Source organism: Porites lutea, chromosome 4, assembly GCF_958299795.1.
Source record: "Porites lutea chromosome 4, jaPorLute2.1, whole genome shotgun sequence".
NCBI classification, from domain to species: domain Eukaryota; kingdom Metazoa; phylum Cnidaria; class Anthozoa; order Scleractinia; family Poritidae; genus Porites; species Porites lutea.
Window position 1 is genome coordinate 24,206,210 of NC_133204.1, and position 14,192 is coordinate 24,220,401.

Sequence of the window (14,192 nt, forward strand, 5' to 3'; positions counted from 1 at the left end):
GAAGTGTGAGTATCAAAGCTGGAAGAGGAAAGAGAAATGCCTATTATCATCTGATCAATCAGTATAATGAAATTTGAATTCTCCGCCTCGCTGAAATTTACAATTCCAATAATCAGCGGTGATTTCTTTTAGCTCGAACGAATGCGATCACTGTGGGAAAGAGGAGGGGACGTTCAGAAAACGATTCACTCACAGACTGAAAAGGTCTGAGTTAATAAAGATGGACCGTTGGCCGGCTCTTTTCCTAAAAACAACAACAACAATAACAACTATGGGGAATAGGCCTCTGCCCGATTTTGTTGGAAGGAAGGGCCGGTAAGGAGGCCAGACTTTGGCCCTTTTTCACTTTGCTTTGAACTTTTTCCTTGCGAAATTCTTCAACCGACATTTTCTGGATTTCGGGTGATCTACCATGATCTCTGAACATTTCGAGAAAGTCAAGCACCAGTTTGTTTGACCTGACATGTTAACGAAATGACTGCTGGTTAGCAAAAAGGACAACTTGAGCCACTTCATTTTATGGATTGAGGTCTTTCTTATAGTTTATAGTTATGACATAAGAGAAAACCACCTTCATGGTCAACCTTTCAAGTCAAGGAGCGACTTTATGTTTTATTGCCTGACCTGAAAAAGTTCTTTTTCTCGTTTTTATAGCCATATGACTTCACACTGACAAATGCCTTGTCCAGATATTTTCAATCGTTAATTGCAAACAGAACGGTTTAAAAACAAGAGGCGTGTGATACAGAATGACGATGCGTACGGAAATTGATTCGTTTTGTTTTGTCTTGTTTTTGGGTAAAAGATATTTGCTGTAATGATCGAATATCATTAACTTCCTTCATGAAACTGAAAAGACATTTCAGTCTCTAATGTTGACATTTTTAAGAAAGAGTAGTTTAGTTCTCAATTTTTCGTTTAGCCTGCTTCAGGTGTTTACACGTGTTACATAGTGCACAGTTCTTACTTTTTCGCCTAAACGCGCTCTTAGTGTCCGTTTGCTCTGAGGATTCGCTTATTTGCCTTGCTGACAACTGGGAACTGAGAATGAGACTTGTGTAGGCGGACATTTTCGTGTCATAAATTTTATAACTTTTCTCTATTTATTTTTTTCTCTTTGTCCTTTTTTTTTACCCACGACATTTATCAACACCCACTACCCGCGACCCACGACCCACGACATTTAGCTACGCTCCAGCTTCGCAGGTGGTACACCAATATCTTCGAATGGTTTGTTGATGTCCCTCAAATGGATCTTTCTTTTCTGCTAGAGCCTTTCTTTCTGCGCCATTTGATTGAGGATATTCTGGTGAACTGGTTGTATGGGAAGATCCCCACTCTTCAGCGAATTTCTTGAATTCATGGTCAATGCTGAACAAATGTCTGGTGTTGCTGTTCTGTTATTCGTTCTGGCTCATAACTTTCTCTGGGATTACAAACCTCGCATGATTTTGTTCAAGTTATTGATGACGCAAATCGCGGTGCTCTGGCGAAGCAGTTCTATTTCAAAGCACTATAAATAGAAGCTCACCATACCCAAACTATTCAGTCCCAACTAGTTGCCAAGGTAATTCTGGAATGTCATGCTAATGTAATGCCTCTCTGTCTTGTCGGTTGCGGAACGAATTACACACTTGACAGGAACTGAATGTGTCTTTGATTTGGATAATCATCGAAGGTCATGCAGAAAACATAATCCCTCGAAAAACAAAGGCTTTTCCCCTTTTCCTTTTCTTTACATACTTCAGCTTTCAATGGTCTTGGCACTACAATTCTGTCTGATTTAAATGACATGCCTTTTTCAACAGCCTCCTCTCTGAAATTCCAATATTCTCAGAGGGCCATCCTTTCAAAACATACATCACTACTCTTGATGTCTCTTCAGTATTTTAGCTGTCATTGAATCTCTTCAGGGTGCTGCTTTCTTATCCAAATTCCTCAGAAAGGGTAAATCCTATTACATCGTCGGGCTCACTGACTGGTTCTGTTTCACTGAGAGGTGCTCTGCCAAGGCAGTCTGAAATGACCGGTGTTTTCCTGAGACAATATGCACCACAAGGTCATGGTGAGTTTCAGCATCATCCTTATTCAGTCAGCTTTCAGAACAATTGAGTACTGCGGTTTGTGATCTGTCTCCACAGTGACCCTACTCTTATGAAACTTTTCGCTCCCCAAACAATCGCTAGCAACTCTTTCAATATTTGCATACATCTTCTCTAGGGAATTCAATGTCTTTGAACTAAAAGCAACTGCTTTGCCCCCCTGCATGATCAATGCGCCGAGTCCTGAGCTACTGGCACCAACTATCTCTTTGCTGTTTTTCAAAGTATGCTAACATCGGTGCACTAGTAATATCAGATTTCAGCTTATCAGAAGCCTTTTGTTGTGGTTTCTCTCACACAAATGCTACATCTTTGTGGGTAAGTTGTGAAACGGCTGTTGTAGATTGACCTTGTGTTAAATGAACTTGTCTAGGCAATTGAAAGTTCTTAGTGTTCGAAGTACACCTTCTTTGTCAGATGGAGGGGGATTGTTCAGCTTTTATCAGGGTCAGGTTTAAAACCTTCGGCCGAGAACAATGCCCAACATAACTTAGTTCAGGAACCCGAAGTTTCACTTTCTTTGGATTGAAATTCAATCCTACTTCTCTGCTCTCTCTTCTCCTGTCCAGTACTCTTCTAAACGTCTGATCAGCATCTGTTTGATCTTCACCATGTATCAGGAAATCATCTACTATAATCTTTACAGAAACCCCTTCAAAGAATTGGTTTGTCAATCACTAGCATAGATGTGAAACCCAAGGGGTGTGTTGCTCTTCTTTAACAATACTGATCTCATGCTGGTTGAAGAGGTAAAATTGTAATTTTCCTGGGAGGGTGTACCACTGGAGGAACAAACGGATCAACTTCGAAATGTACTTGGTAGGTAGCTTACCAGCTTTACCACTGAAACAATCTTCATAGTCCCGTGACACAGGATCGTTTGGAAGAAACTTGGCATTTCTTGCTCGGGTTGTCTTGACCCTGGAGTCTCTATCAGTTCAAGTTTCATAAACTCGAGAACCTGTAAGTCCAGGTAAGCAGCACAACCCAGCAATAGTGTAAAATTTCCAGCATCAGCAAATTACAACAGGTTAATTTCATGACTCCCATATTGAGTTGGAAGCCTCAAAACCCCTTTGGGTTGATGCAAGCCAACCCTTCAACGTTTCTGAATTTTCTGAAGAGGTTTGTATCCCTTGTATGCGATTTCCTTGTTTAGTTCATAGGGGATGACGGTAGCTTCTGCACCAGTATCTGCTTTGTCTGTACATCCTTCCCAGCAATTTTGACAGTAATCAAGCCTCTAAATTTCTTTCGAGTACCGAAGACAGTATCCAGCACAGCATGATCCGAAATATGTGTGCACATCGTGATTAGGCGCGGTCTCACGTTCCATGGCTGCAACTTGTGAACCTTCAGCGCTTAATTCTTCGCACACCTTCGCAAAATGTCCTTCTTTCTTACACTTGCTGCAACGACAGGGCAGCGAGGTGGCTGAATAAATGGGTGCTTGTAACCTCAACGCTTACAGGAACGAGGAGTTGTCTTTTCTTTAACCTTGAGTTTTCTACGAGGATGAAGTGAACGTTCGGTTGCCTCGAATGAACGGCAATAATTACGAGCTATCTGGCTTCTTCAGCAGTTCCTCTCGCAATTCGTCTGACAAAACTCCTCCCACGATACGATCACGAATAAGCGAATCTCGATGATTGCCAAATTCTTATGGCATGTAAACAATGGGAATCACAGCGGTAACTGTCAGCGATTGTCAGCGATACGTGATCAATTTGAAATAATCGCAGAAATTTTCTGACCTTCGCGCGTTCGTTGTGGACGGACAAAGCTACTACTAGTCTTCGCAATTTCAACGTTTTCACGAAAACTCTCTACAGGTGAGCTGTTCACAAGCTTGTAATCCCTCGCCATTTCAACGTTTTTACGGGAACTCTCTGCAGGCGAGCCAATAACAGTCCAGCCAGGCAAGTGCCGTCACAGGCTTGTTATTCTCCGAGCCAAATGCTGTCTCCGCAGCCAGGCACTTTATTTTCGTTATCTCTCCCATCCCCCTGAAACTGGGAAATAAGGAAAACGATCCTACGCCAAATGATCGGACGACGAAGAGATAATGTGTCAAAAACAACGACAATTAACTTCCACTAATAGCCACCAGTGCTACCCTGCTCGATTTGATTAAACGTTTTCTTTTCCGGTTGAGGTTTCGAATTTTCGAGGTTTTTTTAGCCGGCAAAGATGAAATTTTTCCCAAAGTGCGACCCATACCTAAACCAGCGAGATTGGTTTTTCCAGTTAGGGTTGTCTGTCGATTTTGCCATGACGTATCTGAAATTCTTCCCGTACGTGACCTACATGACCAAGAGCTTTAATGGTCCCATTATGGCTCTTGACATCAGGTTCATGCATATGCAAGCTCAGGTGAGTAAAGATTTGGCGAATTTTTCCGCTCCTGTTGTTGTCTTTTGTGCTGCTCAACGAGTCAGATGACTAACATGCGGTTTCGTTTTTTTTAGAATAACAATCATCTGTTTAGTTTCTCCTGTTCATAATGTTGAACTAATATATAGATTTAGCCAAGGCTAAAAAGCGAAGCTCCGTTAATAAATTCATAATTTAAATCAAACAATAAACTTGTAATCCGCAGATAGGGCACATTCAAGTGACTTTTGAGGCAAATTAAGGCTAAGTGATTTTAGAGAAAAATAATTTGACAGTCCAAGAGTGAAACAAATTTTACATCGAGTTAATAGTCTTATTTGTACACCCAAACATAGCAATCATGTTCGATCACAGTAGATTAGGCCTCTGGAAAACAAATAGACCTATTCGTGTATTGTATCTGCATTAGCTGTTGCATCATATTATGTGGCATTCACAATGCTCCGTTAGAGAAACTATGGATAATTGGACAACCCCGAAATATAATTTTAAGAAACACACGAGCCACGATAGTCCTTGGTGGCAGCCAATTGACACGTTGCATTCCTCTGTCTAAAAGGGACGCCAAAATAAAAAATCAGGCCGGATTTTTTGTGTTCGACAAGTTTAGTTTTATACAAGTAAATCTTGGCGACGAATCTGGTGGCGTGTAAACCAGCCTTTTAAACATACTTTTTCTCAACACGTCTCAGGTAAACAGTACTATATGAGGCCCTTTTTTTATCATACAGACCTCGGACAAAATTTGTTCTTTTTTTGCCCTATAATTCTGCAGTTTTTCGCAATTTTGCAAGACAATTTGCACTCATTCAATAGTACGCGCTTCCTTTGCACAATAAATTATAGCATTGAATTATAAAACATTTTCATGAAAAGAATTCCATAATGCGGGACTTTTCCGTTAGAAAAATCTGGTCCTATGTGATATGCAGGGTAATAATTATGGGCTTTTAGTGAAAACGATAAAAAAATTCCCTAAATCACCTTTCGGCCAGCCGGACGGGTTTTCACTTTTGACACACAAATTTGCAGTGCGATTAATAGAGTTACCATTTACGCTTCAACATGATAGAGAAATTGTTATGTTTAGGTTTTATTTCCCTTTATTTATTAAACTGTGTATGGTTTTGTTATGTGTAATCTTTAAAAGCGAGTGATATATACGCGCGGCGTTTTGAGTATTTCCGCATGCGATGTTTATGTGCGAGTGGAATTACAGAACAATCTTGATAGCAGCTGTATTTCATTTTGTACACCAAGTAGAAAAAGACAGTCTAAAACACCACAAGACGACGCAAAACTCTGTCAGCTCCAGCTATCAGTAAGCAAGTTTCCAGACGCTGCATAAATTTTCCGCATAAACTCACCTGTCAAATTTTGACCAATCAGAACATAAAAGTTGGACGCAGAGCGTGATCAACGTGTGACAGTGAGAAAAGTCCAAAGCGATTACCTAACCTGCATGTAAAAGCGGGTTGAATTGGCGCGTCCAAAGTCAGTTCGAAATCAAAATTTTAAAAATGCGGCTCATAAACTAACTTATTTCATATGCTTTTTAAAAAATTGAACTTGAGCCTGCCATCATTTGAAAAGTAGCAACTTCTCAGCGGGTACTTCAAAAAAAACACTCGAACTCAGTGGGTCGATACCTGAGCCCGCGATACGGTCAGGCGATACTGGTCAGCAGAAACACTATTTTGACAGCTGTCAATTAATCAAAATATGGATGTACAATATCAGTTTGCAGGCTCCCAAATTAGCTAGAAAGTGTGAGATTAAACATTGGTATGCCTGTGGTGCGGACGGACGGAAGGTCGGGTGGTCGGTGTACGGTCACGTGATTGCCGAGGATGGATAGATTTTCTAAGCTGTGGAGGCTTCGAATTGAGCCCGTGATCAAATAAAATATCAGCGCAAAACTTTAAACACTACGTGAACTCAATGGATAGAAAAATGAGCCCGCGATACACCTAGGTGATGATGGTCAGCATATACTCTAGTTTGACAGCTGTCAATTAACCTTCATTAGAATGGCGAATATTCGAATTAACAGACTAGCAATGTGAGTAAGGCATATCCGTCCGGCTTGTAGTGGAAAAGGCCAGATCGTACCTCAGCGAACCTGAGCCCACGTTATTAGTTTTCTGATAGTGGTCTGCACAAGTCCCATTTTGACAGCTGTCAATTGACCTTAATTTGGCTTACCAATATAACTTTAAACGACTGACAGCCAACTGACAGCCTTGCCCGGCGTAGTTTCGTTTTTATGTTGAATTGGTAAGTGTGACATATTATATCAGCTTATATGTAGGGGCAAAACGACTGGTCTTTCATCTGAGCCCGCCAGATGGTCATGTGATAATTGTCAGCGGATGTCTGATTTTGACAGCTGTCAATCTAATCGTACTCATACGGATGGCTTACATAACTGAAAGGCTAGTCAAGCTGTGCAAGATCTGTTCTGACATTTGACATCGGCTTAAATGAAGTGTGTGTACGGGCGGGCGGGCGGGCGTACGCTACGTCATAACCAAATTTTCTCGGATGGATAGTTTACCAAATTTTGTTACCCATGGTGCTCCGCTGCGCGCGCGATTACTGGTTACTGGCAAGTCAGGTGAATTATTTCGAGGTACGTATTTCTCGTTAAAGCAAAAATTTTGTTTTCAGCTACTGTCGTTTGGTTTTGATCGATTCGATAACTAAGTATAACAAACATTTTTTCTCTTCTTCTTGTAGGTGGCCGACCACCGGCATGCCATGTTTTTCTATCAATCGCTGTTGAAAGTGCTTCGATTATTTAAAATATGAGTCCTATTGCTAGCAACATGACAATCAAGGCTGGATTTATAAGAGGGCCAATGGTCCTAAGATGTTTAAGAGCGACGGTCAGGAAATATCGACCATCGAGTGGCAAGAGTTGAAAAATCGATTTCCTTCATTTTTTGTCCATAAATATCTTTTAGGTGGATAAGTTATCTGATGTAAGTTGTTCTCGCAAAAAGCCTTTTATTTTCGAGGAAAGTACGAATATCAGTTTTCGTTGTCGGAGTCTCAAAATGACAGTATTTTCAACCCGAAATTTGCTAACATCAACTCTCCTTGCCTTTGCAAATAAAGCCGCAAGGAGAAGTTTGGACACTTTCCATGAATAGAAAAACTCTTCTTCTTTCACTAGAAGATGCTTTCAAAACAATATCAAGACTCGTTAAACTAACATAATTCAAAAACGACGAACAGGTTTTTACAGTGACAACAACTTTAATTTAGTAGTTGTTTTCTGCGGCATTTTTCTTCATGTGGTATAGCTCCAAATTTTCCCGGTCCTCGTTTATTCACACATTTAGACATTCATCTAAAGCATACCTGCGAATTGGTTTGGGTTCCGTTAGGCAGCCTCCAAACTAAAGTATCGAAGTCCGGTAAATATTCTCGGTTTTCACATGACGTCACCAAAATTCAAACTAAGAAGCTATCGCTTCTTCTGAGTCAGTTCACTTTCATGTGATATTAGAGCACCTTAAAACCTTCATACAAACAAATTTTCGGTGCAAAAGGGTTCTTTGTTTTGCGATACAGGACGCTTGAATTTCTAGGCTTTTGCGTGACACTTCATTTCGCTGGCGGCCGGGAAAGCTCTTAATTAACATTAGGGAGTTTTGGAGATTTTGCTATCTTAACATTCCTTGTCTTAGAATAAATATTACTTTAATCTTTATGAGTTCCTCAAGCGAAGAATTCACGCATAAGTAGGAAAACTCAGAAACAGATGTTTCTGTTGGTTTCCGGCGGCCATATTTGTGCCCCTGAAAGGGACACAAACATGGCGTCTCCATACAAAGCTTTATTGATTTGGGTAAAACGTTTTTCCGAATATCTCGCATATGAACTATTGCATAGACCTGATTCTTGACAAGGCTTTTATTATATTTATCTTCTTTCATTTCCCAGATTCTAGACTTTCTGTATTAAAAGGTTTCCGTTTTCATTCTGCTTCCTCACGTGAGTAAAAACCGAGAATAGTGAAGCGTGCGCAAAGTAACTTATTTAACGGCTCCAAGTTTCCTCGATCGTAAAGTAAAAATACGAAATATCTTCCTGTTCCGTCATCCTTAGCAAATTACCATTGTTAAAGTCCATATTTTTCGATAAAAAGTGAGTACCAGAAAAAGCGCGTTTGACTTTTTCTTCTTCGAAATACTGTCGGGATCCGGATCGAAAATGTTACTCTTTCAAGAACTGCGTTGCGTTACTACTGTGATTCCGGGACTGTCATTTTAACGGCTCCGTCTCTTCAAACGTACGTTATGTCACGTGCAGTCACGGAACAGATTGTCACGTAGAGTCGCCGTCTGGTAGGGTTCAGTGTTTCAAAATGGCTAAAATTGACCCAGTTTCACCTTTCTATCCCACTGTTTGATTGGAAAAAGAAACTTTGTAATGGGAAAACCTACAAGAAGTACAAAAAAACGAGCCTTTAGGATGTAAATGTCTGACTTTTGTGCGCTTCGAAATTTGAAGGGTTTACACAATTACCGCCGGCCTACCATGAAAATTCCTGAACATCGATGGTGTCTTACGGAGATTACATTCAATAACCCAAGCCAATTCCCAGGAATGTTTTAAATGAATGTCTAAATGTGTGATTTATATAGCATCAAGAGAATTTGGAGTTATACCACATGTTAAACATGGCCGTCGAAAATGAGTAACGAACTTAAGTTTTTGTTATCTTGAAAACCCATCCCTCATTTTTGAATTATTTCAGTACGACGAGCTTCGCCATTGCCCTGAAAGTATCTTTTTGTGTAAGAAAAAGAATTTTTCTGTTCATGGAAAGTGTCCAAATTTCTCCGTGCGGTTTCGTTTGCGAACGCGAGGAAGGTTAATGTTAGCGAATTTCAGATTAAAAATTTAAGGGCAGTCTGAGACTGCGACATCGAAAACCGATCTTCTAATTTTTCTCACAAATAAAAAGCTTTCGGCAGGAACAATCTACTTTAGGTTTCTTATCTACCTAAAAGCTATCTATGAACAAAAAATGAAAGAAATTGATTTTTCAAAAAAATTAAATTAAGATTTTGGTCGATTTTTCCTGACCGTCGCTCTTAATAATCATCGGTGTTTAAATATTTACACGCGAACTTCGCAATCCTGCTTGAAATGACAGAGTTCAAAGTAGATAACAGTCCCGGGGGGGATACTTGACCAATATTTGGGTATAGAGGATTTGAAACCCTGACCTTGCTTAGGACAAAAAATTCCTAAAATACATACTCTGTTTAGGACAACACCCTCAATTTTAGTACTCTGTTTATGGCCTAACGCACTGTTTATAATTAGAACAGACTGGCACAAATCATGGCCATTGTTTGGGACAGACTTGCGCGAAATTATATACTGTACCCTGTTTAGGACAGAGAGGACGAAAACCATACCCTGTCCAGCGGCACATCCCCGTATAGGCCATATAAGGGAGTACCCCCCTGGATAACAGTGTGCTTCAAAAAGTGTTCTTTAAGTGCGTTTAGCCTAGGAAAATCCAAAAGATTTTAGGTTGAAAATATTCTTGTATTATTCTTAGATTATAGCTCATGGCATTTCCGTTTTAGAATATATTGGGGTATCAATTATAGTTAGTGCAGGTTTTTTCGTTTTGTTGCCTAGTTTTTCCCTTTAGAGAATGGAATAAGTTGAAAACATATCATTGTATTGCATTCACAGCTTTTGAGCACTCAAAAATATATCCTTTTCAATATCTCAGCCTTGGGTTTATTCTTGATATATTCTTAAAATTTGACAATTTTCAGCCTCGATATTGTTATAAATTATATTCTCATAGAAAAAAAGAGTGTATTGACGAGAGGCAAGACACAGTTGTGTCAGATATCATGTTACTCGGGGTTTACTTCGTGGTCAAAACCTGTGAAGTTTTTCTTTGTTTTCTAGCTATTATTTGCCTTGGCTCTATCTTGCTTATTTCAAAAGCTTGATGTTTTGTCTTGATTATTGAAAAGAATTAGAATTAGTAGTTTAATCCTACATGTAAGTCTAAAAGATGTTGCACTTTTTCATAGCCGTATTAAATGGTAGCGATTTTATTATTTGTCCCGGAAAGGCTATGACATTGTGAAATAACTTTACGCCCAATGAACAACAGTACGGCAAGTTAAGACTAAAGAATAATGGAATTCGTCATTGGCTTTTCATATTTTTATCAGCGAAAGCAAAACAACCGAACAACAATAAATTCTCTTTTCACATTCCTCCCACATTAAGTTTCAGCTGTCCTCAGCTGATTAGAGGAAAAGGAAAAACGGCAAATACCTACGCGAATACCAAAAGCGCAGCGAATTAAAAATTAAAGTTTACGTTTCTGAAATTTTGTATTTGATTTTGTGCTGGGACCGCAGTATAAACCGAACTAGCCGAAATATAGTGGCCTCGGGGGTTCGATGAAAATAAATGCTGATCTGTTTTAGGCCAATTACTTACATGCATTCTTACTCACTGAAAATTATATAACTCTGACACTTTCGTTTACCTGTAGTTCTCATATTTTACTTCTTCTGGATTCTTCGATTGTCTATTCGAACTTATTCTTATCATGTTCAGTTCCTCTTATAAGCCTTCTTTCTGCCTTGGACAGACTATTCTTTACATCATTCAATATTACTCAACGGTGTATTCGTTATTTTATGTTACATATGTCTCGCTGGACTTATAGAAATTACCAACAAACAACTTCCTCTTCTGTCCTCTGGAGTTCGTTCTATATGTTGGTGGACTGCCGTCGTCATTAAATAGTGAGTTCGTTGGTATAAAAGGGTCAAGAGGGTCATCATTCAGCAGCGGAAAATCATGTACTTGAACTTTATGGAAGACACTGGGTGATGCGGCAGGTGTCGGTTACCTTGGTATTATTTGTTTTGTCGTTCTTGGATGTTCCGTTGTGGAAAGCTTTTCTGGTAATGACCAGGCAGACCACAGACATGACAGTAAGGTCAGCCATCTCTCGATCTCCCTATTGTTACGTGTCTCTCGCCGACGTTGTGCGAGACCAGTGATGCCTGCGTCCACGCGCTTTATAAATTCCTCAATCTTACTTTGGAAATCCACTTGTGGCTCACTTTTTGTGTTAATGTTTCTATCAGGGCTTGAAGTGACTGTTGTTCATTTGTTACTTGTTGGGCTATTGCTACTCGTTACCAGAGTGTTCAAGGTGTTCGTTAAATTATTTAATTGTGTAGCAACAGTTTCATTGGAATTGCTCATTGCGGTTTTAACGGCTGATGCGAGGTGGGCCATTTCTACTGCTTCCCGGAAAGTCTTTGGTTGTTTGAGCAAAACAGTTTCTCTCAAGTCAACCCTTAGCCCTTGAACAAAATAGCGCATCTTATCTGCGTCTAAAATGTTGATTCGACGAAACTTTCGGCTCAAATCATTTAAATAGGTGTCAAGTGGTTCTACAGGTCCCTGCTAACAGGTAGTAATTGCCTGCCACATAATCCAGTTCTGGTTTTCGTTTGCAAATATCTCCTTCAAGGCATCACACAGCTTAGTAAAGGTATTCTTACAATCCCCAGGCAGGGAAGATTCAGTAAAAGCTCTGCTAAAGCGGTAAGAGTGAGGTATTTTTCTGGCGTAGTGTCAAATAGGTTTCCACTTTATCCAGGCAACAATTTATATCCTCGGAGTCAAAACCATGAAATGCGGTGGGTCTGTGTTGACTTGATACGTCTGGAATCGGAGTTTGTTCAAAGGTACTGATATATAGTTTGGTACGAAAGATACGAGCTTTCTCTTGTGGTCCTTCAAGCTCTTGTTGTAATGAAGTTATTTGATCTTGTAATTTAGTCAACACGTCTGCTTTCATGGTACCTGTAGCTGTTCAAACTCTCCATTTTTGTTGCTGGTAAGGGTGATTCGCGTCCACTGTTATCACTGGAGTCGTCAAGGGTTCACTCACTCTTATCACGCGATCCAGTCAAGTTTCTACTCGGAGATATCCTCCGGGAAAAGAGTTCGTAAAGATCAGCAGGTGAATTGATAATTGTAACGGTTGTCCATCAGCAGCGTTATGGGTAACAACTGGTGTAGTATTTAACACTTCTGGTTGTTCAAATACTGTAGGGTCTACAGGTGTGGTTGTAGGTGGTATTTTATTACTGGGAGGTGACGTACTATCCGTAGCAGGTGACTTACTCGCTGGTACCTGTTGCCCACCTGTTGCAAAAATGTTACTTGTACGATTATCTTTCTCTTGTTCCCTCTCCTTTTCTGAATAAAATTCTTCCTCAGAATCTACGTCAACACTAATATCTACGTGTTCCAAGTTTGTCTTGTCAAACCCTTCAGAGTTCTTGGGACAAGGTTCCAATGGTTCCGAACTAGTCCCTTCTTTAGTAACTTGCACACGCCTTAATTCTGGGGATATGTTTGATTCGTCGAAAGGCAAATCGCACTAAACACAGGCGTCTACTTTCGACTTCGGAGCTTTACTCCGGCTTTTTAGTTTGTAACGTTCTCTTCTCTTCGCGAAAACGTTCGGCATTAACTTAATTTGACTTACTTGGGCGTACTCTCTCGTCCATCTTGTACATCCTGTTCTGTGAAGTCCCTTTGCCTCTGTTATTCCGTCTTTCGTAATTCCCACTCTTCTCGACCGGTATGAAAACAGCTTTTTCACGTAAACGCGAGGTTTTGCCTTCACAGAAAAAGAACGGACGGACTCGAAAACACTTGGGACGGCCTTTTCCTGGGGACACTCGCTGGCTGCTGGAAGGCACGGAAACTCTTACGCCTGCTGAATACCCTTGAGACAATAATCACTAAAAGACTTGGCTGCAATGTAGAAGTTCAATCCAAGACTATAGCGCAGTTACAGTCAAAACATAACCAACTAGAATGTAACCAAGACTAGATGTAACCGAAGAAACTCCTACAAAGCACTCGTATTTAAGCCTAAGCTAGCGAAGCGATACAGATTATGAGTAAAATTACAGAACACAACAATCATTTCTAAAAGACTATTGGTGGAAACCTATGCTTGTTTTGAAACATTAATTACTTCCAAAAGCTACACAGCTGGATAACGGCTTCTTACAGGGTGATTACATTTTGAAGGCTTAATACAGTTACGGCAAGTTAAGACAAAAGAATAATGGATTTCTACATTGGTTTTTCATATTTTTATCAGCAAAAGCAAAACAACTAATTAACAGTAAATTCTCTCTTCAAAACTGAAACGCACTTCCGAAGAACACCATTTTGTCATTTTTCAGACACTTGCTTCTAATGAAGAAAACTGCAGGTAGACGCTGCTCAAAAAACTGAAAACATCGATATCAGGCCGTTGAGTCAATCATGCTATCTGCCATTTACTAGTGAGCGACGTGGTGATTGATGATTGACTAATTATTGCACTTCCGAGTAAAAATATTCACTTGCCAATGATCAGCTTGTTGGTGCAAGTTGGTATAAGCACCCTTATGCTCTAATAACTCCGTATAAATTCTCCTAAAATAACCATGAATTTGCATCAACAGACTGATTTTTTGGCGATGGACATTTTTAGTCTTGTTCTTTCTGGCTATGCCAACTTATTCCATAACTTCACAACTTTAGTTTTTGTAACGTGATCACTTCTCTTCACTATTGCCAGGTTCACCCCCTCCCCCTCTGGTAAAGACTTGA

The 14,192-nt window shown here is 40.0% G+C and overlaps 1 protein-coding gene across 1 annotated transcript in view; it reads left to right on the top strand.

Annotated features, from left to right (window-relative positions):
- Positions 1-11,985: 11,985 nt before the first annotated feature.
- LOC140934428 (uncharacterized) overlaps positions 11,986-14,192 on the top strand; it is a gene marked incomplete at its 3' end in the record, with an annotated part of 57,442 nt that continues 55,235 nt past the window's right edge. Inside the window, exon 1 of the mRNA XM_073384055.1 lies at positions 11,986-12,116. The remainder of the gene's footprint in view (positions 12,117-14,192) is intronic.